Genomic DNA, 18,174 nt, shown 5'->3' with positions numbered 1-18,174 from the left:
AAGCCCCTGGTTCCTGGCTTCAGATTGGCACAGCTGCAGCTATTGCTGCCTTCTGCAGAGTAAACCAACAGGTAGAAGACCTCTCTCTCTCTCTCTCTTTCTACTCTCTCCCTTTTTCCCTCTCTCTGCCTCTGCCTCTCTAACTCTGACTTTCAAATAAATAAATAAATGTTTTTTTTAAATTAGGGAATAAACAAAATTAAACCAAAGAAAAATACAGAAAATCAGCAAAATGAAGAGCTGGTATTTTGAAAAAATAAACAAAATTGACACACCATTGGCCTAAGTAACAAAAAAAAAGAGGGAAAATACCCAAAGCCATAAAATTAGAGATGAAAAAGGAAATTTAACAACAGACACCACAGAAATAAAAAGAATCATCAGAAATTACTACAAAGAGTTGTATGCCAACAAATCAGGAAACCTAGAAGAAATAGATTCCCGGACACATACAACCTACCTAAATTGAGCCATGAAGACATAGAAAACATAAACAGACCAATAACCAAGACAGAAATTGAATCAGTACTAAAGACCCTCCCAACAGAGAAAAGTCCAGGACCAGAGGCTTCACTGCTGAATTCTACCAGACATTTAAAGAACTAACTCATTAACTCCACTAAGCTCCAGAAAGAGACAAGGATGCCCACTCTCACAATTGCTATTCAATATAGTCCTGGAAGTTTTAGCCAATGCCATTAGGTAAGAAAAAGAAATCAAAGGGATAAAAATTGGGAAGGAGGAAATCAAACTATCCCTATTTGTAGATGACATGATTCCATATATAGGGGATCTAAAAGACTCCATTAAGAGACTATTGAAACTCATAGAAGAGTTTGATAAAGTGGCAGGATATAAAATCAACATACAAATATCAATAGCCTTTGTAGACAAAGACAATACCATGGCTGAGAAAGAACTTCCAAAATCAACCCCATTTCCAATACCTACAAAAAAAATCAAATACCTTGGAATAAATTTAACCAAGGATGTCAAAGATCTCTACAATGAGAATTACAAAACATTAAAGAAAGAAATAGAAGACACAAAAAAATAGGGAAATCTTCCATGTTCATGGATTGGAAGAATCAATATCATCAAAATGTCCATACTACCAAAAACAATTTACAGATTCAATGCATACCAATCAAAATACCAAGGATATTCTTCTCAGATCTAGAAAAAATGATGCTGAAATTCATACAGAAACACAGGAGGCCCTGAACAGCTAAAAAATCTTATACCACAAAAACAAAGTTGCAGGTATCACAATACCATATTTTAAGACATACTACAGGGAAGTAATAATAAAAACAGCCAGGTACTGGTACAAAAACAGATGGATAGGAGCTGGCACTATGGTGCAGTGGGTTAAGGCCCCTTCCAGCACTGCCAGCATCCTATATGGGCACAGGTTTGAGTCCCGACTGCTATACTTCCCATCCAGCTCCCTGCTGGTGCACCTAGGAAAGCAGTGGAGGATGGCCTACGATCTTGATCTTCTGTGGGAGACCTGAAGGAAGCTCCTGGCTCCTGGCTTTGGATTGGCCCAGCTCTGACCATTGTGGCCATTTGGGGAGTGAACTAGTAGATGGAAAACCTCTCTGTCTCTGCCTTTCTCTGTAACTCTACCTTTCAAATAAATAAAATGTATCTTTAAAAAAATAGATAGACCAATGGAACAGAATAGAAACTCCAGAAATCAACCCACGCATCTACAACCAACTTATCTTAGACAAAGGAGCTAAAATCAATCCCTGGATCAAGGAGAGTCTCTTAAACAAATGGTGTTGGGGAAACTGGACCTCCACATGCAGAAGTATGAAGCAAGACCCATACCTTACACCTTACACAAAAGTCTACTCAAAATGGATCAAAGACCTAAATCTACAGCCTGATAACTTCAAATTATTTGAGAACATTGAGGAAATCCTACAAGATATTGGCATAGGCGAAGAGTTCTTGAAAGAGACCCCAGAGGCACAGACAATCAAAGCCAAAATTAACAAATGAGATTACATCAAATTGAGAAACTTCTGCACTGCAAAAAAATTCTCAGCAAAGTGAAGAGGCAACTAACAGAATGGGGCAATTACTTGCAAACTATGCAACTGATAAAGGATTAATAACCAGAATATATAAGGAGATCAAGAAACTCAATAACAAAACAAATAACCCAGGTATTAAACGGGCAAAAGACTTAAACAGACATTTTTCAAATGGCCAACAGACACATGAAAAAATGCTCAGGATCACTGTTAGGAAAATGCAAATCAAGATCACAGTGAGGTTTAACCTCACCCTAGTTAGAATGGCTTTCACACAGAAATCAACAAACAATAAATGCTGATGAGGATGTGGGGAAAAAGGTCCCCTAATTCACTGCTGGTGGGAATGCAAACTGGTACAGCCACTGTGGAAGGCAGTTATGGAGATGCCTCAGCAATCTGAATGTAGACCTACCATATGACTCAGGCATCCTACTCATGGGAATTTACCCAAGGGAAATGAAATCAGCATATCAGAGAGTGATATATCTGTACCCCCATATTTATTGAAACTCAATAAACAATAACTGAGATATGGAATCAACCCAAAAATCCATCAACTGAAGACTAGATTAATAAATTACGGAATATTTACACCATGGAATACTATGCAATGGTAAAAAAAAATGAAATCCTGTCATTTGCAACAAAATGGATGAAACCGGAAAACATCATACTTAGTGTAATAAGCCAGTCACAAAAGAGAAAATACCATATATTCGCACTAATCCATGGTAACTAATAGAGCACCTAAAAGGTAACCTATAGAAATGAAATTGACAATTGGAGATGCACTGACTTTTAACAGCCCTTATCTTGACTATTGAGGAAACATTTTTTTTCATACTATTTGTTGAACTCTTTACTTGGTATAGAGTTAATCTTATGTGTATAAAGTTAATTGAAAATAGATCTTAGTAATTAGTAAGAATGAGAATAGGAGAGGGAAGAGGAAGAAGAGTGAAAGAGCAGGTGAGAGGGTGGGTACAGCAGGAAGAATCACTGTGTTCCTAAAGTTGTATTTATGAAGTGCATGAAGTTTATTTATCTTAAACAAAAGGTTTCTGGGAGTAAAAATAAAATTATAAAACATTAAAGAAATAAAATAAAATACAAAAAAACTTGAAGAATCTTCCACATACATGGATTGAAAGAATTAATATCAAAATGCTCATACTACTCAAAGCAATTTACAGATTCAATGTGATCCCAGTCACATCACTTGTAGGTGGTTTTCTTCTGAATAAATATGAAAGTTGACTCAGACATTCACATTTGTCTTCCTCTGGAGCCCACACAATGCACTTGACACAACCTTCCCTCTAGGAGTGATGATCTGAACTCCAGGGAGAACAAAGACGTTAATTAGATGTCTTCTGTTGACATTGCACCTCTATCCTCTGTACTTTTCCCCCTCTCAATCTCTTCCTTGTGACCCCTATGTGTGGTGATCTTCCTTCCAAGACTCCTGTTTTCCAAGGAGTACCACAAAAATCCACGAGAAAATGGAATGAAAAGATAACATGCACTTTGCATGACTGTGTATGAAGACCTCTCCTACAATGAAGAGTTTCATTTTAGCCCTGGAAATTAGCCCTGCACCTTTTTGCATTTTCTGAATAATCATGAAGAACCGCCAAGCACCCAGCATAGGTCTGGCTTGTATTGGATGGCATACGCATTGAGTCATCTCCCTGGTTGATAATGCAATTGATCTGTACCATCCCTAAAAGACAGAAAAGACAGGAAGACAGAGGCAGACAGACCAGCAGCGAGAAAGCCCTGGACAAGCTCTGCCAGCTTGGTTTTGCCCCAGTCTAGTTTTAACTGTGCTGAACAGGAGCTGTCCTTTGTGAACAGGTTCAGCCCTCTACTTACAAAACCCGATCATTGCCAAACCTCAAAGGCCTCCAAGCATACCACAGCCAGAGTCCACTCAAAGAGATGACCTCACCAGCACAGGGTAGAGCCAAGAACCAGAATACTTTGTCTTCTGCTGTTTATTTTAAAGTCATGATTATGTGTTCCCTCCTCTTTCAGGGACATCAAACATGGAGTAACACTGTGCAGGGACTTCTGAGGGCCTGGTCATTGGCACAAGCACACAGGAGATGTCAGGCAGGTGCTGGAAATAGTGTATCCATGGCAGCTGTTCAAAGGGCTAACCACACTTGGCTAGACTTGCTATCCAAAAAGTATGTCTAGTTGCAAAGCTGTGGTCATCTGGGAACAGTCAGGGGGCACATGTCTCCCACCTCTCAAGAACAGGGCTTTACCCGCTGCCTCCCTAAGAGGAAGCTGCAGAAGATCAAGAGGTGGGCTTACATCTTCCTTGACCTCTCATCTTATTTCAGATGCAGAATTCTTTACCCTGATTGTGCAAATCCAGGCTCTTTGGAGGTTCTCACCTTCAAGCAATATTATCTACTCTCACCCATATCACTGCTGTTCACCAACCTCTGAACATTCTCTCCACTCTGCAAAAACTTCAATATCTGCCTAACAACTATATCCACCAACCAAAGTCCCTAGATGACCTAAAAACCTCTCGGAAAAGCAAGAAGAAATGCACAGTACCGATCTTCTACATCTTTGAACTTCTAATTGACATTAACCATCGCCTCCTCTCCACTTTAACCATCATTCCTCTTGCTAAGCTCTAGACCTTATCTCCATCTGTACTCTTCCATCATTGAAACTTTAAACTACAGCCTTTCATTCTTCCTGATCACTCATTTGTGAGCCTTCTTTGCTATATACATATGCTTTTCCTGCTCTCTGAATTCTTCGACTCACAGGAACTGCCAGGCCTCATTTCTTTGACCTTCTCCCTCTTAACCTCCCTTCCTTCTGGTCTTCCCTTCCTGTCTCACCCACTTGGGGTTTCACTATTTAAATCCACAATCCTTCTCTTGTCAATATTCTCAAATCTAACCCTTGTCTCATTGATGGCCCACCACCACTAAGAAAACTGCAACCCTGGGTCATCTAGACTGCAAATTCCCTTTGCCTAACTCCAGGTAGCTAAACTCCACTGATGAAACCTGCTCAGCCCCATGTTCAGAATCACTACAAATGTCTGGTCACCCAAGTTATGCAATGTTGCTCCCATTTTCCCCAGGAGTCAGTTCAAATTATCACCACTCTCAAAGCCCTGCCTCTGCCCACACACTCTTTCATCTCCCACTTCAGGGAAGACAACCACAACCTCTACTCCACAAAAGAGAGAGTTTCCATTGGACAGGAACTTGGCCAGCATCTCACCACCAAGCATATCAACTATCCCTTCTTCCCCCTTCCTATCTCCTTCCCACTAAAATGGGAGTTTTCCTTCTTTTGCCCAAGGTCAATCCTTCCACACGCTCTTCCTCCTATATACCTCCTCTGTTGGAGGTTCCTTGTGCTGATTTCCTACTATCTTCAACTCCTCTCTCTTGCTCTTGACTCTTTGCCATCAGTACTTAGACACGCCCAAATCTGTCCCCAGTTTTACACAAACCAAAGAGCTTTCCTCAAACTCTAGGTGCTACCCTAAATCCTCTTCAAATCCTTCTGCACTCATAATTTTACTCTAAATGTTTTTATTGTAATATAAAAACAGATGCAAGGGCTGGCGCTGTGACGCAGCAGGTTAAAGCCCTGGCCTGCAGTGCTGGTATCCCATATGGGTGCCAGTTCTAGTCCCTGCTGCTCCTCTTCCCATCCAGCTCTCTGCTATGGCCTGGGAAAGCAGTAGAAGATGGCCCAAGTCCTTGGGCCCCTGCACCCACATGGGAGACCCAGAAGGAGCTCCAGGATCCTGGCTTTGGATGGGCACAGCTCCGGCCATTGTGGCCATCTGGGGAGTGAACCATTGGATGGAAGACCTCTTTCTTTATCTCTACTTCTCTCTGTAACTGTCTTTCAAATAAATAAAATAAAATCTTTAAAAAAAAAAACAGATACAGAAGACCAAGATAAATGTAGAATTTAATAGATTATTCTCAGGTGGAAAGCCTTGTCAAGGTGTTCAAGAAATGGTACTTTTCCAGCCATTCTAGAAGCCCCCTAAGTGATCTGTCCTTCATCAGAACTTCCTCTTCCCCAGAAAGGAGCTATGATTCCAGCTTCCATAATGATCTTTCTTGCATGTCTCTGTAGCTATACCATCAAAGGTACTTCCCTAGACACTGTAATTTAGTCTTGCTTGTGGTGCATTTGACACATCCTTTAAGCATTTATTATCTATAACTTCCCTCTGCTCCCTTTCTTTTCTTCTGATGCATCAAAGAGTTTCCCTCAACCTCTGGATTTTGTTGATTGCACGCTCGTGGTATAGTCCAATATATTCCTCTGCTAGCTGAGTCCAGAAGCTGGATCAGGCTCAGATTTGATTCATTCAGCAAGATTTTGGTGGTGATGCTCCTTTTAATGTCTCATTACTCTTGTGTTTGTGATGTTTGTAGCCAGTGATGTTCAATGCCTGCACTCTAATGTTATCATTTCCTTTTTCAGCTGGAACATTGCTATAAAAGATGCATCCCCTCTTTAAAATATTGTTACAGTGTGGTATAGCTGATATAGAAAAGGCAGGACAGGGGCCAGCACTGTGGCACAGGTTAAGCTATCACTTATGTCACTCCCCCACTCGCGGAGGAACGACACCGGACCCTGTGCTGTTCTCTTTGCCCGGCCCTTCCCGGGTTTGCTGCCGCTCCTCCCCCCACCCCGGCCTCCACAGAGGGGCGGCACCCCTGCTGCTTCCCCCGCTTCCGTGGATGAGTGGCACACCGCCGGCCGGCTCTCTCAGGGGTTCCTCAGATGTTCCTCCTGCATGTTGTCTCTATCCTCCTTTATAGTCCTCTTCCACCAATCCCAACTCTGCTGGCGTTCTCTCCCCAAGGGCTGAGCACACTGCTCTCCTCCAATCAGGGGCAGGATCAGCTCCTGCAGCTTGTTAGTCGAATTGGTGAGGCAGCTGTGTGGAAGTTGTTTACTCCCTCTCAGCGCCATGTGGTGGGAGATCAGATGCATTGAGTTAGTCCTAGCAGTTCCAGTAATTTAGTCTAGTCTCGGTTGCTCCCCACAACTTACAATGCCAGTATCTAATATCACAGTTCTAGTTTGAGTCTCAGCTATTCAAATTCCAACCCAGCTTCCTGCTACTGTACCTGTGAAGGCAGCAGAAGATGGCCCAAGTACTTGGACCCCTGCCACAAATGTGGGAGACTGGGTTAGAGTTCTTGGTTGGCTTTAGCCCGGCCCAGACACAGCTGTTGCAGCTATTTGGAGTAGGGCAAGTCAGGGGTAAAGAGTGAATCAGCAGAGGAAGATTCATTCTCTATGCTCTTTCTCTGCCATTCAAATAAATAACTGTATATGTTTCTAAACAGGAAAAACACCAGATTCTTTCTGGCACTTTGCCCAGTTGCAAGGATAATGAACTTCTTCCCTATCATCTTCTTCCCAAGGTGACCAAGTGGTTTTTCCATTTTTAAGTATTATTGTGAACTCAGGGGTTATCTTTTGCTATTGGAGCCTTTTCAATTTACTCCTGGTTCCTTTGACGCAGACCTAGCACTCTCCAAGAGCATTCTTGCTTTCAGATACAACAAGATAACTCCAGATATTTTTCTATTTCCTGCCTACACCCAGTATTTCTACTGGAAGCCTTGGCTTGGTTTAATGAGAAATTATTTAAGATCACAATCTTGATGATAGGATCCTCCTGGCTACTTAAGCTTCTCAGAATGGTTATCTTCTATCTTCATCCCTGTTCACTCCCTAGCCTGTCCAGCTTTTTACCCATTACCTTTTCTCTTCCATCCCTGTTCGCTCCTTAGCCTGTTCAGGTTCTGCCACCACCCCATCCTTGGGAATGTTCTTACTGTTCCCTAAGTGAATTAGCACTTCTGAGTCTCCATCCACAACTGACATAAGTGACCACTCCTTTCCTTTTGAAGCACTCAGTAACCTTGATTTCCAGACACCACCCTTTCTCCCTTCTGCCTTTTCGAGTGCTCCTTCTTATTCTCCATTGTGATCCATTCATATTCTGTGTGGTCCTGAGAGGACTGAGGGCTTCCTAGAACTCCCCTCTTCTCCCTAGACCCCTCTCTCTGATCTGGCCACCAGCTCCTCCACTGCTGGAATTAATTTTTAAGTTGATAACTCTCAAATCAGTGACTGTCTTAATCCATTTGTGATTGCTGTAACTGAATAGCACAGGTTGGGTCATGTACAAAGAGCAAAGTTTTATTTAGTTTATGGTTCTGAAGCACAGTATCACACCTGCTCTGCATCTGGTAAGGGCCCCTTGCTCAGTCCCCTCATGGCACAGGGCATCACATGGTGAGACAAAGCAAACATGCCAGCTCAGGTCTTTCTTCCTCTTCCTAAAACTCTACTGTAATCATAGGGGTCCCACCCTCATGATCATCTAACCCCAATTACCTCCCAAAGGCCTTTCTTCCAAACGCCATTAACATATGACTCTGGGGTTAACTTTACAACTCATGAATTCCAGGGACAGACCCAAGCCATAAGAAGATCTCTCCCCAGGGTAGAAGGTTCAACTATCCAATTCTCAACTCAGATGCCCCATCTGGGATTTCCAAACACCCATCCTGACCCCAGCCTCCAGCACACTCCTGATACAGTGAGTTACATCTCAGTGATTGGTGCCTCCATCTGCCTCATTTCCAAATCAGACTGAAGCACTCCCCTTTGACTCATTCTCTCCTTTCATCCTCTCAGGTCCAATCAAAAATGGAAACTGACTCCATCCTCGCTCCCTCCTAACTGCCTGGCATCCATCTGCTTCCCTCCCCTACTGGACCCCTATCCTAGCTTCTGCTGCCATCACCCAGCTGCATCTCAGTCCCAGCTTCCCAGCTGGTCCCCCTGCCTCCAGTGTGGCCCATCCAGCCCATTCACTACACGGCCGCCAGAACAATCTTTCTCAAACACAAACTGGATCATGTCCTTCCACTGTTTAAAAGCCTTCACATGGGTCTTGGAATAAGGTCCAAGACTTTTCTCCAGATGTTTTTTACAAGGCTCAGCATGCTCTGGTTCTTGCTTCTCTGCCATTTTCTCTTAGAAATCACTGCTTTTCACTACCCATGGCTCACTCCAAGCTCCAACTATAATGAACTTTGATGTCTCTAAGTGGCACCATTATTTCCTCCAGGAAGTCTCCCCCTGAGCCCTCAAGCTTGGGCTTGATGCTTATATCAACATTAGTCACACAGCTTCAGGTTTCCCAGCCCATTCGTCTGTATTCCCAACTCCCCTTCCTGGCAAGACTCACACCAGGGCTGCCTTGCCAATTGCCAACTCAGGGACTCCCTCCTCTGGGTCCGCCATGTGCATTGTCGAAAGTTCAGGTTCTTTTCTTGGATATTCAAGTGTTTCCTCAGCCAGAACAGGCTTTCCATACTGGAAAGGCCTTCTAGAAACATCCAGTCCAACCCATCCATTTAACAGAGGAATAAACTGTGGCCCAGAGACGGACATTTCAGAAAACCCTCAGAAAATTAGTGGTAGAAGCAAAATAAGAATCCAGGCCACTCAAAGGATTCTGCTTTCTTCCAGCAAGTCCTTGAGAGCTGCTGCTGAAGAAGGAATGAGCCCTTATAGCTGGCTTGGTTCCAAAGGATACAAGGCCTAATCTGTGCAGGAATCTGCCAGAACTGCAGCTGGTGGTCCTAACTGGAATCTTCTTGGCTCAGTGTGGGACTAAATCAAAAGAGATAGTCCAGTCTTGAAAAGAAATCAGTGTCCCACAATAAATGTCCATAACCATGAAGCAGCTCCTCTCATAGTGATTGGGGGACTCCTCTAATGAGTCAGGTGACACGGAAATACAGAGTTAGTCCTAGGAGCCAAGTGGGTGCAGCCACAGATGCTGCATCAGCCAACAAGAAGGTAACAAACAATGCACGTGGCAGGGAGACCACAAATATGGGGCCCTAAGAAGGCACAACCCAGACCAGATCATCCCAATAATTGTTGAGCTTTGACCTCCCTGGACAAAGAAGGGCAAGAAGGGAACATGCGTGCCTAAGAACAGATTGCAAGCAGCTGGCCCATGGACTATTTGCTCCATCGTAGACCTTGGAGAAGCATTCTCTCCATCTACAAAGACAGGGGGAGCTTAGTAACTTAGGCCGGATTCTCCAAAAATGGTCCCCAAGATGAGCGTTTGTATGATGGATTAAGGAAATACTATGAGGAGAGATTGAGTGGGATAGGGAAGGTGAGAAAGAAACTAGGGTTGACTTTGGGTGGACACTCACAGAAGACAGTTTTAATCTTACCTGTTGGAAGACACCAAAGTATAAATTACACCTTAGGACTGACAAACCTTCAGCAAGGGTTTTCATACTCCTCCCCCGCCACTGCCACTAATAGCCACTGATGGGGGAGAGGTAAGTGCCCACTCCTGGTTCCTGAGCAAAGCAAAGCATCTTCAATAGCCCAAAGACATGAGGGCAGTCCTTCAAAGAGAAGCTGCAGGCTGCAAGTGAGAGCACTAGAAACAGCACGTGAAAGATGGTGGCGCCTGAATAGGGGATGGAGAAGAGTGGTGGAGCCTAGTCATTACACCTGATAATAACACAACACTGGGGGGCCCAGCCAAGCTGGAAGTCAGGGTCTGCCTGGCTGGGGGAGTGAAAGGCTGGTAAATCCTCTTGGAAGAAACTGAAGGGAGCTGGCACATGTGGAGGCTGCAGAAACTCCTGGGGGGAGAGGGGGGGGCCTTGGGCTGAGCAGGGAAAGGAGAACACAACAGATGGATATGGAGACTGTCTCCCCAGTCAGTGAAGAACATGAGTTTTGAGCCCTGTCAGCTGCAGTCAGAGTCCTGAGGATGCACTGCGGGGAGGGGAGGGGGGAGGTCATAGGACAGGAAGGAGGAATGGGGAGAACGGGTGGAAAAGGGCTTCATAAATAATAAGCATTCTTTGTTATTTACAAATCACAGTTGATGCTAGAGAGAAAATACTGATAAACATGTGTCACAGTCACTTAGTAACTATTTACTGGATAAAGAAATAAAACTGGCATGGAGGCAGCAAAGGAAGAGGAGGAAAGACTGAGGGCAGGAGGGAGGGGAGGAAGGGAGGAGAAGGCTGCAACTGAAAATTCCAGCATTAAGTCTCAGGCAGGCACAGCTGGATTCCATGATGCTGTGGTAGGAGCTTTTCTCTCCCCAGAATCTTGGTCCTGCTGATCGCTGTGCTGTCTTCATTCTCAGGCACTGTCTGGAGTGGCAGCACAGCCCCCAGCGGCTCTCAGCCAACATCTACCAGCTTGGCACCCAAATGTCTCTTTCTTCATGGCTCCGATGGAAGTTTTGAAATAGATTTCAATCCACTGATGGGCTGTCTGCCCAGTCTTTGAGCCAGTTACTGAAGCCAGGGAGATGGAGTACGCAGACTGATCAGTCCTGGCCATGTGGTCACTGCTGGAGTCTCTGGAGCAGGTGCCGAGGGGCTTCCGTTGCAGGGCCCACCTGAACCCCATGGAATGAGAACTAGGGAGGGGTCTTTCTTCAAAAGAGGGAGGTGCTGTTACCTGAAGAAGGGAAAATAAATGCCGGGCATGCAAAAAATACAAGAGTCTACCACAATCCCATGTGATGCCACGGCTCCTTCTGCTGTGGAAATGGAAAGAAGGGTGGACATTCTTAGATGTTACAGTCAAGGACATACAAATATTTGTTCTGGATTGTGACTTTCTCCTGAATCACAGGTAACTGCTTGTACAGTTGTGTTAGCTTTCTCCTACTCGGGGAGCCATTTTAAACCAGTGGGAGATGCTGTTGAAATGGCCTCAGGAAATGCCTGGTCTTGTCTTCACAGAGAACACATGGCGACGTCACTTATACCATTGGTGCAAACCTCGGCTGAATTCAACATTCCATTTTCTCATTTGGCCAAAATTTCTAAGAATGCTCATTTTCTTAACCCACTTACGTCTCTCGACATGTCTATCACCAACAGTAGCTTTTGGCATTCTCTCACGGCCATTATTTTTCATATAGGAACCAAGTTTTTCATGCTCAAGACAATTACAGTGTCCATGATGAAGAACAAAAAGCATGAGAACTGTGCTGAGGTTGGGTGCTGGGCAACCTGCTGGGTGCCGAAGGTCTACAGGGGAGATATTTGTGATTTCAGCCACTTGGCATCTACCCACGTTTCTGCTAATAACTGTACCCTCTGCTCTGCTCTCAAACCCTGAGTCCTGCTGGGGACCACTCAGTAATCAGGACCGGAGCTTATCATGTAAGCCTAAACCAATTAGATCATCCAGATCCCCCAGTCATAGCGATTAACTTGGAGATAGATATGAGACCTAGTCAGAACCAATAAGAGGTGATGAGACATTGGCTAAAACTTCTAGGAAGAGTGAAGCACTGAGGGGAGGGTCCAGCTGTTTCCTGCTGGACTTGAACCTGACGGAATATCAGATAGGGAGCTAAGGCAGCCTGAGGGCGGGCTCTTGTTTCTAAATGGAGTCAGTCCAAAGCAGGCAGAGTTGAAAGAAATGGAGAGAGAGATGCTGGTTCCTGGTGACACTGGTTGAGTGAGCTGATGCCTGAGCCAAGCCCAAAACCAGCACAACCTCTGCCTGTTCAGAAACACGAGCTGATAAGTTCCCTTTCTGCTTAAGTTATCTTGGGTGGGATTTCCATCCCTAAAAGGCAAATATCTCAAGTTGATACAAGCCTTTTGTAGCTCAGCATCCTCTCAGGCCTCACCAGCCAAGGGTAGACCTCTGGTCACATTCACAGTAGCACAATGGTGGCTTCTAGCTTCCATCTACTGTACAGGGTCTCAGCACCCCTCCAAGTCTCCCTCAGTTATTTGTTGATGGTGATTTCTCCCGTGGGTGTCACACACATTCAGGAACGATTCTGGTCATGTCTTTTATCATATCCTCTTGAAAAATGACTGGGACCACAGGAGTGGGATCAAGAGATGGACCTCACTGTGATGGTGAGCAGCAGTGGGAGGAGGGTGAGTCTGGTTGACAGCGCCTTCCAGGACCACTCAATTGACATAGATGGAGGTCATGCCCTAAAGAAGGGAGTGGATTATCAGAAGAACAGGGGAGGGCAAATGGCATAAAATGCAATGGATAAGCAGCAAGGAGGTGCCATTACCACCAAGTGATTGGAAAGAAAGGCCTGGTGGAGTAAAGAGGTGGGCCAGTGGTCACTGGGTGAGGAAGCACAGCACTCAAATTCCAGCCCAGGGGGCCAAGGCACTTCCCCTACTCATCCATTTCCTTTGTCTGGAGTACAGGGAACAACTTAGAAAAACCCAGGAAGGTTTACAAGTCCATGATGCCAATTCTGCCCAGTCCACTGTCACCTGAGTGCATTCCTGGGTAAAGAAGTGGAGGCAAGATCTGCTGAGCAACCTTGGCATCCCTCTATCAGGAGTACCAGGCTCATGGCTCCCCACGAGATAAACTACCGTGGAACAGGGTTTGGCACACCACAGCCTCCCTCCTCTGGAAACAGCCATTCTGTGGGGTCAGTATGTGGTGTTTTAGTTCCTTGGTCTTCTTGATCCAAATACTTACACCCAGACTTCAGCCACCTCTTCTGGTAAGATCCCACAATCCTCTCACATCTTGATCAGCTCATTCCCTGTTTCTATAGAATTCTTCTCTTTTCCCGTATCCCAGAATTCCCCTAAGGGCTTTCCTTCACTTCTAAGATTTTTCTTCTTCAGACCAAACCCGAACCCAACATGTACATCTCAGTCTCCTGAATACAGAGAGCCCCAAACTGGAAGCAGGAAACCTGGGGTAGGAGCCACCCCTGGAGCTATTGCCTGGAGGATGCTGAGCCCAAAGTCCCTCCCTGGGCCCCAGTAAGCTCTCCCAAGGCCATCACTTGCCAATACTAGAACTCTGCCCATCACTGGACCCACTATAAGCACAGAAAATCTCTCTCCCTTCCCCCTCCTCCTCCTCCTCCCCAGTACTCATGAGACTGGATTCTCCAGACCTCATACCAGGCTACTTTTGCTCCCAGGTTAGACCTTAGTGATGGGAGATGTCCAGAAAAGTTCCTACTTTAAAAATAAAACAACTGGCTCTTTCATATTTGGGAGTTACCATGTCCAGAGAAGAGGGTTATAAGGGAAGCTTTGGAAATGCTTACCAATAATGTTTCCCACCCTCCAATTTCTTAAACTGGGAGCATTTCAGTGGGGAGCCAATCATGTGGTCTTCACTTACTAGACCTTCACTCATCAGACCGGTATCCTGTCAAACATATTGGATGGCCAACAGGCAGAAGCCCTCGCAAACCACTTCCCCTCTGTTCTGGGGTTGGCAGAGGCCATGAGAATGGCCCCAGAGCAGCAGCCCTTGTGCAGTCCCCAAGGAGCTGCCAATGCTGGGTCCCATATCCCCACTGAACCAGAGGAAAGCTCTACAGAGAATCCCATGAGACACAGAGTAGTGGCATGACACATGGGGTCAAAGTTCAAATGGAAGTCTTCACCCTGGGCTTAGGTATGATGGACACACACGTGTACGTGTGCCCAAGGATAGAGATGGCAATCTGGACAGCACTTCATATAACTAGTACTCCATGGGTGTTGCTTCCTCCTTCAGAGGCATAAGTATGTGTGCGCCTGCACATATACACATGTACATGGGGGAGGTACTTCCAGAGAGCTCAGTCTCTGGCCACAGTCAGAACCTTGAACTGAACCTGCACATGGACTCTGGCTCTTGGCACACATATTCCCAGGAGATCAACATCATGAGGAGTCATTTTAGTTATGCCAGGAGTTAATGTCCCTCTTCCCACTTCTCAGGCCTGCTCAGTAAAACAGGTGCATCTTCCCATGCCTAGCACAGCTGCCTACAAAAGTGAGCTTGTGCTCCCAGAGACTCTGTACTGGAATGGAGCTTTGCAGCTCTGTGTGTGCAACATTTGTCCATGAGAATCAAAGCCCTCAGACTTGCAAAGAGGAAGAAATAGGCCCTAAGACCTCTGGAAAGTTCCCTCTGAGTTGGCAATTATAGGGCAGAGAACTCTAGGAGGTAACAGAAGGGAGTGGGGCCAAATGGCTCTTGAAGATTTCCCCATCAACTGGTAGCCTTTTTCGAAGCACTCCCTGGAAGACCACAAAGGCATAAACCCAGCAGAGTCTAGTGGCCAAATCCATTTTCCCACCAAAGCATCCTCTCAAGAATGCCCTTTCCCACAAGCCAGACAGAGGCCAGATCGCCTGGCTCTGAGAAGAGCCTGCCTGCTGTGTCTCTGTCCCAGCCAGGAGTGCCTGCAGATGCCAGCCACGCATGCTTCCTCTCCAGGCTACACATCAACTCATCAACGCTGTCCTGGAAGTCTAGCCTGCCTGGTGGGGACTTCTGGAGGATTCTGGATTTACCTAGCACTCATACACGGGAGATGGATCATCGGCACTGAAGGGCAAGTCAGCCAAGGAATCCCCAAGGACACCCGGCTAAGAGGGGGTGCAGAGCCAACAGGAAACCAACTTCCATTTTCTGACTGAGAAACACAGACTTGGTAACAGTGCAAACAGTTCAAAGAGTTAAGCCCAGGATCTGATTTCTCCCCAGGCTAGAAACTTCTAGAATATGCTGTTTCCATGGAGAAAGGGCTTACTCTCTCCTGAACACCTCCCACATATTCCTACTTTCAGGAAAATTCCAGGGTAACATCAGAAATGATGGTTCTGTAGGATTCTCCTGGGTTTGACATGGGTTCTGGGGTTGCAGAGGGCAAATCCAAAGCCAAGGTTAGCACAGGGATGTTCTCAGGTATCACGCTACCACGTCTATATTACTCTTAGGGTTACAAGATGTTTCCTTATCCATCTTTTCAACTTGGAGTACACAGGGACACCTCAAAGGATACTGACTCCAAGTTTTTTTTCTTATCACAAGATAACCACCCACTAAAGTCCACCCCAGGAATTCCTTTAAGGGGTAAGAGTAGATGAAGGCAGCTTTGAGATCCCTCCTAGACCCAGTGCCTGTGAGGCCACCAAAGGGTTAGAATCCAATCCCATAGAAGACTCCAAGCACCGAACAGCAACTCCAAATACCACACACTAAGACACTGGCTGCTTTTGTGAGGCCCAGAGTGGACACCTGCTTTCTTTGGGCCAGGTGTGTCCAGTGACTTAGTGGTAACTCCCCAGCCAGAAAGAGTCAAACTGAAATGTGAGCCTTGCTTCCCCAACCCAGACATTACAAATTCACTTGCATGGGAACCTAGCAAAGCAAGACCCACAGCCCTGACCCAGTGAAAAACTAGGCTGCCCAATGGGGGGGCTCCCTGTGATTGGCGCCTGCAAACGAAGCATTGCAGGCTAAGCCTCCCAGGACACACACATCTCTGTCCGCTCAGTCTCCACGCCATTAACGAGCAGAGATTTCCCCAGACTGATCCTCACCAGGCTAATCAGGCAGGAGGAAAGCGACTTTCCCGAGACAAAGAAAGCCACGTGGCCCGGGAACTTGCCATAGCCAAAGCAGGACCACCTTTCCTCTCTGGATCCTAAGATCTCCATGCCAGTGGGGGCAGGGGGAGATGAATATGATAAGGTTGCAGGGCGAGAAGGGACACTGAGGGCCATTCTGGTCCAAGCCCCCCTCCAACACTCCAATGCTGAGCTTCCTGCAGTGGGACCATGGAGCCCCAGACCAGCACGGCCAGAGATTAGTGATTGTGGCTTAGAAGTGCCTTCTGTGGAGTTGAAATCTACCTGTTTCCTGCTACCATGACTTCATTGACTCCACAAATGCTCACTAATCATCTAGAATGAACTCAGCCAGCACAGCCCGTGCCCAGTCTCAGAGGTGACAAGTATAGCAAGGCCCTCCTGATCGCTGGCCACTGAGTCTCTGCCCCTCCACCTTAGCTGGAGAGAACTCTGGAGATGAGGTTGAAACCTGGGTGACACATCCCAAAGTGTCCATCACGACAGATCAAGGACCACACCACAGCTGCCCCAGGTCATTGGAGGCATGACCCTAGGAGAAAGCCCTGAAGACCCTGGGCAAACCTACTTGGCTGAGAAGGGAAGGCCCAGGGAATACAGGTGACCAGTTGTTCAATGATTTAGTGCCTCAAGCCACACGGGAGGAAGAGGTCGCTCTCATGAGGACACTGCTCGTCTCTTGCCCTCTATCTTGGGTCTGGGACAAGCTCTGTAACCATTTTGGTTTTATTTTGCTGTGTTGAGGTAGGGATGGGGCACGATCAGAATTTCAGCTCTTGTCAGGTGGTCCGCTGTGGCAGTGTTCCAAGTACGTTTGATGGAGCCCTGTGGGGTGCACAGGGCCTGTTAAGGGGAGTTGGGTGGATAAAAGGTGCGTAAGGGGCACCAGCAGCATTCTCCTTGTCCACCCTACAGAAGGGCCACTCTGAGGTCATTGCCCCATAGGCAGGCCTTTTGCAGACACAGGGCTCCCATGGATCACTTGGGAGCCCTTGCTTTTTAAATCAGGACCAACGGAGAGAAGAGAATTGGCCAAGACCGCAGCATGGGTTGGTGTCAGTCCCATGACTGTCCTGCCAGAGCTGTTTAGGACTGGAACAAATGTGCTCCTCAGGAGAACTGAAAACACAAGGTGGGTAGACATGAATGGCAATCCCTCCCTACCTGGGAACTGCAGAAGCAACTAGAGGGGCTTTTCCCAGAGACAGAAACCATGCACAATCCAGCTTGGCCAGAGCTCTGAGACCTGGACAGGTGCCTGTGCTGGAGCGTCCCAGGGTGGACGAGTGACCCCACAGCATCAAAGCCCAGAGCCCAGGTCCTGCCTGTGCCGCCCTCTGCAGAGCCTGTCTGTTTATCCCACGAGGAGTTACCTGGCTCAGGTATGGAATCCTTCAAGGGCTGCCAGCCAGAAGGCCCCAGGCTGGGCCCCAGGTGGGGGCTGAGTCAGTGTGAGGAGGAGACATGGTGTCAGCGTCTAGCTAGCGCTCGGATCGTGAATAATTTGCTGGAAGCGCGGAAGGCCGTGCGTAGTCTACAGCCATCCAACGTGGACTGTACATTGTTTTTAAACTTACTTCGTTTTCTCTTTTGCCAAAAAGAAAAAAAAAAAAGACATGTTTTAGGCCATGAGAACA

Source organism: Oryctolagus cuniculus, chromosome 2, assembly GCF_964237555.1.
Source record: "Oryctolagus cuniculus chromosome 2, mOryCun1.1, whole genome shotgun sequence".
Lineage (NCBI taxonomy): Eukaryota > Metazoa > Chordata > Mammalia > Lagomorpha > Leporidae > Oryctolagus > Oryctolagus cuniculus.
The sequence above is the reverse complement of the archived record's forward strand: the minus strand, read 5'-3'. Positions refer to the sequence as shown.